We start from the raw sequence: 8889 nt of genomic DNA, 5'->3' as shown, positions 1-8889 counted from the left end.
GATAAAAAAAGGCACATAAAATATGTCACAACATTTCAAAGTATTAATACATTTTCTGCACAAATTATTGCTTTTTCCTACAACTCTGCTAAGAATGGATGCACCGTGTAGTGAGTCTGAGTCCCATAAACATTTGCTTCTGCCTCCATGTCTGGATTCTCCTGTTTCAGAAGCTCTCCAGGCTTTTCCGTTGGGATTTATTCCTCCTGTAGTTTCATTATTCTCAGTCTACTCTCTCTGACATTTCATTATGGTAAGTAAGAAAAGGCTGTCACTACTGTACAACAACTGTTGTTTCAAGCAGCCTTTATCTCTAGCTGATTTATATTTCTAAAAGTTGGGGCAAGGAAGAAGGGTTGCCACAATGTGTGAGCAACAATGGCATCCTCTGTCTTACAGAGACAGGCCAGATCACAGTCAAGAGACTTGGAGGTAAGCCACTCACTAGATTAGAGTTGCAAAGTCTACAGTAGGTTGAATGGGAGAGGTGGAGGGGAAGCTGTGAAGGAATCTTTTTCAAAACCTTTAATGCGTGGCATTTTTGTGGCTTTCCCTCTCCAGGAGCTGATATTGCTAATCCCTTTCTAAATGGTGTTTGAACACCGCTGCCCTCAGGGGTCCGCCCGTCTCCAGCTCCACCTCCTTATTCCCTGCTCCTTTGTTTATGCATCCTGGTCTAAATCCTTATGGGATTGATAAGGAAAATAACTGCCTTGGCATTGCACACTGTGGCACCAGAATGGTTGCCGAAGTTGATTAACACTGGTCAAAGAGTATTTTAGGTTGACTAATTACTTGCCAGGCTCTGGAAGTTAGGGAGAGGAAGCTTGCACGAGAAATGAAGGTATTCCTTTTCACTCCCTTGAGAAACTGGTCCAGGGAAGCTTTTCAGAGGGAGATACTGGAAGAAACTGGAAAATATAGTGCTTGTCATAGCAATGTTGTTAAGTATTCCCAGATTAGCGAGGGCTCTTCTTTTTGGAGGAATGGTTGGGGAAGACTGATCATAACCCGTGGTGATATCCATCTGTTGGAGATTAGAGATTTGCAGGCTGCTGTAACTGTTCTGCTGCTGGAAGTGACCTTTTCCCAAGGGGACAGACGTTCCTCCTCACCTGTGGGCTAACACAGCTTTGCTCAAGTTAGTGGAGCTGAACCCAGCTGACGATGTGGTTTAAAGGCTGTAGTCTCAAAACCTGCCCTGATTTTTTAATAAAAAGCCCTGTTGCTTTTTATTTCCTAGTGGAAATTCAATCTTCAGCATGATCTAAACACTGTGCTGATATAAATCACCCTGAAATTTCAACGGGGTGTGATGTTCCCCCTCTCTTTTTTGTGAACTGTTCCATTGTGCACCCTAGTTTATTGTAGATTGGTTCAGTAGCATTTTGTGAGGGTGCTAACATGCTTTAAGTGCAGACAGGTTATTTCTGATCCTTCTTTTAATACATTTGAGAGATCATTAACAAAACACACGTTGTCCATGTTCATCAGAGAATAATCACAAATAAATACAAGGATTACTAATTATTTGCTTTATATCATCATTTTACTGCTCTTTCCAAGTTTTGTCTACTAAGTGGAAGGATGCTAAGTATGTTAATATTAAGAAGATACAGCAGCATGATGGAAATTAGACAGGTCAGATGATAATAAATATGTTTGTTTTGTGATAACCAGTGGAAGCGTATTGTGTAGGTGAGAAAAGTGTTCTTCAAAACAGGATATGGGCATCTCCAGAGATTTACTGAAGGAATGACCAGATGCTGGACCACTCTTCTTAGCTGTAAAGATGGTTTAAGGCATACATTCATTATAGTTTCCTTTTATTTTATAGCCTCATTCAACCAAGTGATAAGACGGCAAATAGCGCAGTGTGCATTCATCTCACTGGCAAACAACATGGGGTAAAGTCAGTCAATAAAGCTAATTGTACCTGGACAATCTGGTTAAAAGCATCATTAGCCAGTTGTCAGGACTACTCCTGTTTCAGTCAACAGACAACAACCACTAGATATATCACACTTGGACATTTCTGAAGTTTAGGACTAGGTCTGGCCCTTCAAACCAAGACTGCAGACCTCTTCCAAACAAACAAAGGCAGGCTGGCTTTCGCTGTTTGCAGATGTGTGCTCTGCAGGGTTAGGCACCCTCGCTCAACCTAACGACAGGAACAACAGGGATGTTAATAATAGTACTACGAACATATTGGACTGCGAAATAACAGACCCCTAAGCAGACAGTTACTCTAGTCAGGTAAGTTTGTACTGGATGTGGGTTTATTTGCAATGGGGAGCCAGGTCCAGCACTAAACCAGAGGTGCTATCAACAGCACCAGATAAAGCCACCTCCTGCTCTGGCAGGCAGCAGGACTGCCTAGTTTTAGGCTCAGGCTGGTCCAGGGGTCTGCCGCTGCTGCCTTCCCCTTGCAGGCAAATCCCAGCCCCTTTCCCTTCCGAGGTCCACCGGAGCGCTTGGAAACGGTCCGGCTGTGCGAACGTGCACCCGAGGCTCCTTCCCCAGCTGTCGCAGCTCTCCTGGCTGGGGACACGGGGGTGAAACTCCGTCTGCCCGCATCCAGCCCGGCAGCTGGTTTTGCCTCGGAGGCTGCAGGAAATTTTAAATAAATATTCTGTTCAGGAGGCCAAATGCAGGGGCTTGGATTTAATGGAAATATCAATCCCAGAGGGAAGCGCGCATCATGTGGGGCTCTCACAATGAGATGCAGACTTCTGAAGATGTCTCTTAATGACATTATTTATGTTTATTTTTCAGTGCTGTGGTAGCTCCCAGGAGCTATGAACCAAGTGCCTCTTAACCCTGGGACTCTATAAACACAGGCTAAAAGGGTGATCCTGTTCCAGAACGCTTTCTCTCTTTGGCACGCTGACATCTGAGCTGATACTGTTTTACTTAAATCAAGCTAGTAAAATATACAGTGAGTGCCTGTTTTTCCAGCTGGGTGCTTACCTGTCTCTCTCTCTTTGTGTTTCACTTGGCCACATTTCCTTCATCTTTCTGCACTGTGGCATTGCTTGTGCAGCTTCATCATCTCCATTTTCAAGTGTGTGCTCTGATGCAGTCATGCCTGATAGTCCCTTGGGATAGTGCAAATAACTAAAAAAAAGGACACCCCCCCCCCCGTGCATTTTTTGCCAGTTTTCCTGACTTTATTTCATCATGTTAGGAGCTCTCTGACAAGGAGAATGATGGTGTTGTGGTTTAACCCCAGCCAGCAGCTAGGCACCATGCAGCCGCTCATGCACTCTGTGCCCCAAACCAACCCGGTGGGCTGGGGAGGAGAATTGAAAACTAGTAAAACTTGTGGGTTGAGATAAGAACAGTTTAATAATTGAAATATAGTAATAGTAGTGGTAATAGTAATGAAAAGGAAGATAACAAAAAGAAAGTGAAATATAACTGAAGAAAGACAGGTGATGCACAATGCAATTGCTCACCACTCGCCGACCGATGCCCAGTTAGTTCCCGAGCAGTGATCTGCCCCTCCCAGCCAACTCCCCCCAGTTTATATACGGGGCATGATGTCACATGGTATGGAATATCCCTTTGGCCAGTTTGGGTCAGCTGTCCTGGCTGCGTCCCCTCGCAACTCCTTGTGCCCCTCCAGCCTTCTTGCTGGCTGGGCATCAGAAGCTGAAAAATCCTTGACTTGGTCTAAACATTACTTAGCAACAACTGAAAACATCAGTGTGTTATTGACATTCTTCTGATACTAAATCCAAACCATAACACTCTACCAGCTACTAGGAAGACAATTAACTCTATCCCAGCTGAAACCAGGATAGAAAGTCTGTGAAGGAAGGTATAAAACATCACTCTGAGCCCTGCTCAGCACAGTCTCTGTCCTAATTTGAAATGGGGCAAAAATGACGAGCTTATAGAGCATCTTATTCTGGCTGGACACATTTTGCTTTGTATAATGGGCGTCTGGCAGGTTCTGGTTTGCTTTCCACATTGTTTAGCAGTCTTTTTTGCTGCTACACACAGTAAAAGATATGAACACAATTAAGAGGCAACTTCTGCTTTGGCCAAAATCACATCCAAGTGTAATTTAATATTCTTTAGGGAAACAAAAAGCCACACAATTTTCATGAAATTAGGTTCCTTGTCTATATAAACTATGCCTGAACTATTTTTTATGGTGGCTGAAAGCACCATTGTCACTAATACACACAGCTTGTGGAGCAAAGGTATTTAATTTCTCCCAGAGTTTATTATGTACAGAATTGCTGTAGTCTAGTTTGGCTTGTTAAAGTTAACCTGGAATTAGTGCTTTAGATGCTAGGCTGTAAATTAGTGGTTTGGCAGGTGTTCCATGAGTGTCTGAGCAGCGCTTGTGGCTCAGCTGATGCTTTTGAAAGCAAAGCCCGGCCGAGTGTTAACGGCAGGAACTGTTTCAGCAGCTCCCAGCAAGCCAGGATGCATCCCTGCCCTCCCCACTGGTCCTTCTCTGCCCCCTTGGTGGGTTAGCTTGGAAACTTGAACCGCCTAAAACATAACCCCACAAATAAAAAGCAAATAGTCTGCGGTTGGTTAAGATCCCTGAGCAGATGCCAGCTAACAGTGTGGCCTCGTGATGGGGGAACAGCAAAAGCAAGCCGGCGACAGAGAGAGGGATCACATCAGGGCAGATTGGTATCAGCCGCAGGTGCTGGGTACCTTAGAGACCCAGGGCAGGGATAAGAAATATGTACGGAGAAGAAAAACTGTATTGCATCCAGCCCAAGTTGGAAATGTGAATCCTAATTTAACTACCTGTGGAATGGGAATTCACCCCGGTGTTGTCAACACTAGCTCAGTAATACTTGTGATGCATTCAGCTCTTTGTGAATCTCTTGGGCTGGTAAAAAAAGGTGACCGAGAGGGAAATACAAGAAACCCATAAAGCACCATGAGTGGTATGGAAAAGAGAACAATTATTTACCTACTAATTACATTAGGCACTAAGAGGCACCCACTGAAATGATCAGGTAGTGAATGAAAAGGAAATGGAGGGAAATACTTTTTCTCACTATGCAGAACTAAACTGGTTGGAGGGGGACCATGGAACTCAGATGTCCAGAGTTGCAGAGAGTTGCTGCATACACCAAGCTATGCTGGTCAAGCCTGGAGGACACCCACCAGCAAAAGATGAGAATTATGAAATGCTGCTCATTAAGTAGGTGGTCACAATTTATTGCACGTGCAGAGGAAAACATATGCCCTAGGGCAAAAATTATAAGAAAAATCTTCATAGATCGTAGGATAGTTTAGCTTGGTGAAAGTCTCAGAAGTCATCTGGTCCAAGCCCTGCTCAAAGCAGGGCCAACTGTGATGCTAGGTTATGTTGTTACATGATCAAGCAGTTTCAGTGTCCATGTGGTATTCAGAAAGAAGCTGGTCTAGATGCGCATGGACTACTCTTGTTCTCACTTTTCCTAACTTTTCAGTGCTTGACTTGTTAACAATGTTCTTGCAGTGCACTAGAGGAGTAATTCCTGGTGCTAGCCTTGCAGAGGCAGTTGGGTTGTTTGCTGTGTAAGAGTTGCAACTTGTCCTAGCAATTATAAACCCCACCTGCAATTATTTTTAGGCATAAAAGGGTAAGCTAGCTTTAAAAAGCATGTCTTAAGAGCTGTCTGAATCTAGCAAAATTGCACCATTGCCATGAAGAAATGTGCTGAGACATGTGAGCCTTGGGCAGATTTAGTCTGCTGACAGGCTGAATCTTGAGTGGCACCATCTTAGTGAACCAATTAAATAATGGGTGCTAGTTTCCTAAGGCTATGACCCAAGGGAATTTTGCGTTGTTCAGCTGAAAGTCGGAATTAGTGAGTCAAAGTCTTCCCTGAATTACACTAGTTAAACAATGACCTCAGCTTCGTTACCCCAGATTTCCATTCAACAAACATGGGGCCTTTTACTGCAAATGTACAGTAGAAGGCGTTAACTTTCCATACAGTTTTGGAATGAAATCTTCCTCATTTTCTCTGAAATGAGGTAGCTACAGTGTGTTTCAAGAATATGATGAGAAAAAAGTTTGTTTTAATTGGGAATACAAAGGCAAAATGAGGGGAGAGGATAGCCTGCATGAAGAAATGCTTCATGCAGGGCATGAAGCTTCAAACTTGGGAAAGCTTGAAGCTATGGATTCATGAACAAGCAGGAAGGTAAAATAGGGTGTAAATTTACAGCTCAGCCTCTGATCTAGGTTCAGATTTACACGGCAAGAGATGGGTGCGTGTGTAAAAGGCTACACCCCACCTGTCAGCAGCACTGACTGGAATGGTGGGTGACACACTCACGGCCATATGACAGGTAGCCCACATTCAACTGGGAGCTCTTCTGCACTGACCGTCTGTGTATGCGGTGGGACCCCGAGTTCTTGGCAAGGCTGTCTACTGCAGCAGGAAAGGATAGCTTGGGGAAGGACTGCAATGAGCACAGCCCAGTAGTGCAGAACAAATAAATGGGATCAAACTAAAGGAACCAGGAGGCAGAAGAGAGACGGGTCAATGCAGAGTGACTGTGGAGAAGAATGCTTGTATATACAGTATATGAGCAAAGCAGTGCAGTAATGAAGTGCAAAGAGCAAAATGAAACTTTACAGCTTCACACAGGCCAGAATAAACCAGTGCTGTCTTAATGGCAAGAACAGCATTGTCATAGTTCATCTCCAGGAAAGGGATTCTCTGATGGGCACCCACTGAAGAGCTGTGGTCAGGAAGCAGAAGGTCTGCTTGCTAGTATCTGGCAGAACTTACGTGCTACAGCTGAGGGCACAAACCACCTATGAATTCATATGATTCAACAGTAAATCACATGAAGGAATGATGGTTCCCCATGGGGACTCACAAAGCAATGGCAATATTGAATCAGGAGTGCAGATGAGGGAGAGTTTCACAGCAAAAGCAAAGCAGGGATATTTTTCTGCTGGTGTTGCTCCATTGCTGTTGGCTATAGGTAATCTATCTCCTTGTAATGTGCTAGGCTTTGATGGGCTGGGTGGCCAAGATGCTGCTTTCTATCAACAAACTTGCCCGCTACAGCCTTCAGGGAATGACATCCCGCAGGACACAGAAGCCCAAGAGACCACCAGTCCTTGCCCAGGCAGTAAATGGGAGCAAAGGAGCTGAAGAATGGAGACTGCAGACCCGTGAGGAGGTCAGAGTGCCTGTGGCTAACAGCCCAGTGAGGCAGAAAGAAAGGAAGGAGCCCCCATGAAACGTGGATCATGGGAGATAGCAAGGGACTGGGAACAACGGTGACAATAAGATCAGTAACACAGTGGTGTTTGCTAGCTGGAAACTTGGAAAAGGTCCAGAATATGAAGAACTTCAAGTCATCTGCTGATGGAGAACAGCCACAAGCAAGGTAGATGGGTAACCAAAAGGCACAGCTGGACCCTGCCGTACAGAAGGAAAGCAGCTTGAAGACAAACCACCAAACCCCGAAGCGGGTTCAGTGGGCATCCCAGGGTTGTGAGGCCCATCGTTCTGCAGTGGGAGTTCACTGAAAGACATGTCCTCAGGAGGAGTTAATATCAAGGAAATCCTGCCACAGTGAGTCAGGAAATTCCTGAGTAGTACGCAGAAAATAAGACTTGGAGAAAGTCCTCCAGAGGCTGGAGAAGGAGGAATTTGGATGCAGCAGCACAGTGCTTGCTTTTGCACATCAGGTCACTGGCTACAAGGCTAAAATGTCTGTAGGGTGTCACTGAGCCTCTGAGGCTTCGCTGCCTGGGAACCTTCCGTACTGGGACCACCACCCAGCCGGCGGAGGAGCAGCACCCGCTTACTGGAGCTGCTGGTGGTTTTGGAGCTGGTGCCAGCCTGACCCGTGTTCTGCTGGACTCCTGCTTTTGCCACAAACGGGAAAAAAACCTAAATTCTTCACCTAAATTCTTCACCCGAGGCTTTTGTTTTTGACTTTGTGCCTCTGCTGGGAAAAAAACTCAAATAAAACCCCAAAGCCGGAACAGAAAGGGTTTGTTACCGTTTTCCAGTGGGGTTGGTTGCCTTTGATTCCTGACTCCTAATTTCTATCCCCCTCCCCCTCGGTGAGGGTCCCCCCGGTGCCGGTGTCGCCGGCGGCCGGTCCGCAGAGCCGCAGTGCCACCTCCCGGCTGCGCCTTCCCTCCGAGTTTTCCTAAACTTTCGCATCGTGAAAAGGGATGGGCAACCCCCCCCCACTCCCCCCCTGAGCTAACGCATCCCAGTAAGGGGGTGAGAGCCGGACTGGGACCGCCGGGCTGCGCTGCTGGTGCCTCACCTTCACTCACCCTTCTCCTTGGAGAAGACGTCTTCTGGTTCCCCTGGCAGTGAGTTCATAGAAATATCGTGTCCATTCCCTCTGTCCATCAAGAGAAGATGGGGTGTGTGATGAATTTCTCCAAGAGCTACCCCTTTTTGGTGGCTGAATTTCATTCCGCTGTGGCAGTTCCCTGCTAAGCCTGGGTTTGGGCATCGCTGTTTTTCTACCTTTCAGGTCCAGTGGGATCCAAGAAAGACAGAAGGAAGATCCTCACTCATAAGTTAGGCATTTCATCAGCCTAATCATCCAGAGCGCTTCATAAATTATGCTAATGTGCTGGAGCTGGAAATTTCTTTACAAAATATCCTGCTCCCCCCATTTCTAGCATTATTTAAGGTGTCGACATCAGTCCACCTGGGAAAGAGCTCCAGGGCACTACCCCATTCTCTGCTCAGACACATTCGTTCCAGCCTTGCTCGTCACTGGGATGGGCCTTATGTGGTTACAGGTCCGACCTCCTGCAGTGGCAGGCGACCGTGACAATGTCATTGCTTTCCCTTGCCCATGTGGTCAGCGAGGTCTGGGAAGTCTGTGATTGGGGTAGATGTCCCTGAGGAAGCAATATTTCAAAGCTGA

General features: G+C 46.0%; 1 long non-coding RNA gene across 2 annotated transcripts; it reads right to left on the bottom strand.

Moving 5' to 3' along the window:
• Positions 1 to 1417: 1417 nt before the first annotated feature.
• On the bottom strand, positions 1418 to 8525 carry LOC138688856 (uncharacterized). Of its 2 annotated transcripts, none has more exons than XR_011327663.1 (3): positions 8272 to 8525; positions 2971 to 3117; positions 1418 to 1784 (listed from the first exon to the last, which is right to left on the bottom strand). It is a non-coding gene; the product is annotated as an uncharacterized lncRNA (long non-coding RNA). The 2 variants fall into 2 exon arrangements; XR_011327662.1 differs by lacking the exon at positions 8272 to 8525 and adding an exon at positions 3459 to 3491.
• Positions 8526 to 8889: the final 364 nt, after the last annotated feature.

This window comes from Haliaeetus albicilla, chromosome 13 (assembly GCF_947461875.1).
Source record: "Haliaeetus albicilla chromosome 13, bHalAlb1.1, whole genome shotgun sequence".
NCBI classification, from domain to species: Eukaryota; Metazoa; Chordata; class Aves; order Accipitriformes; family Accipitridae; genus Haliaeetus; species Haliaeetus albicilla.
Note: the sequence above shows the minus strand (reverse complement) of the source record. Positions and strands in the feature narration are given on the sequence as shown.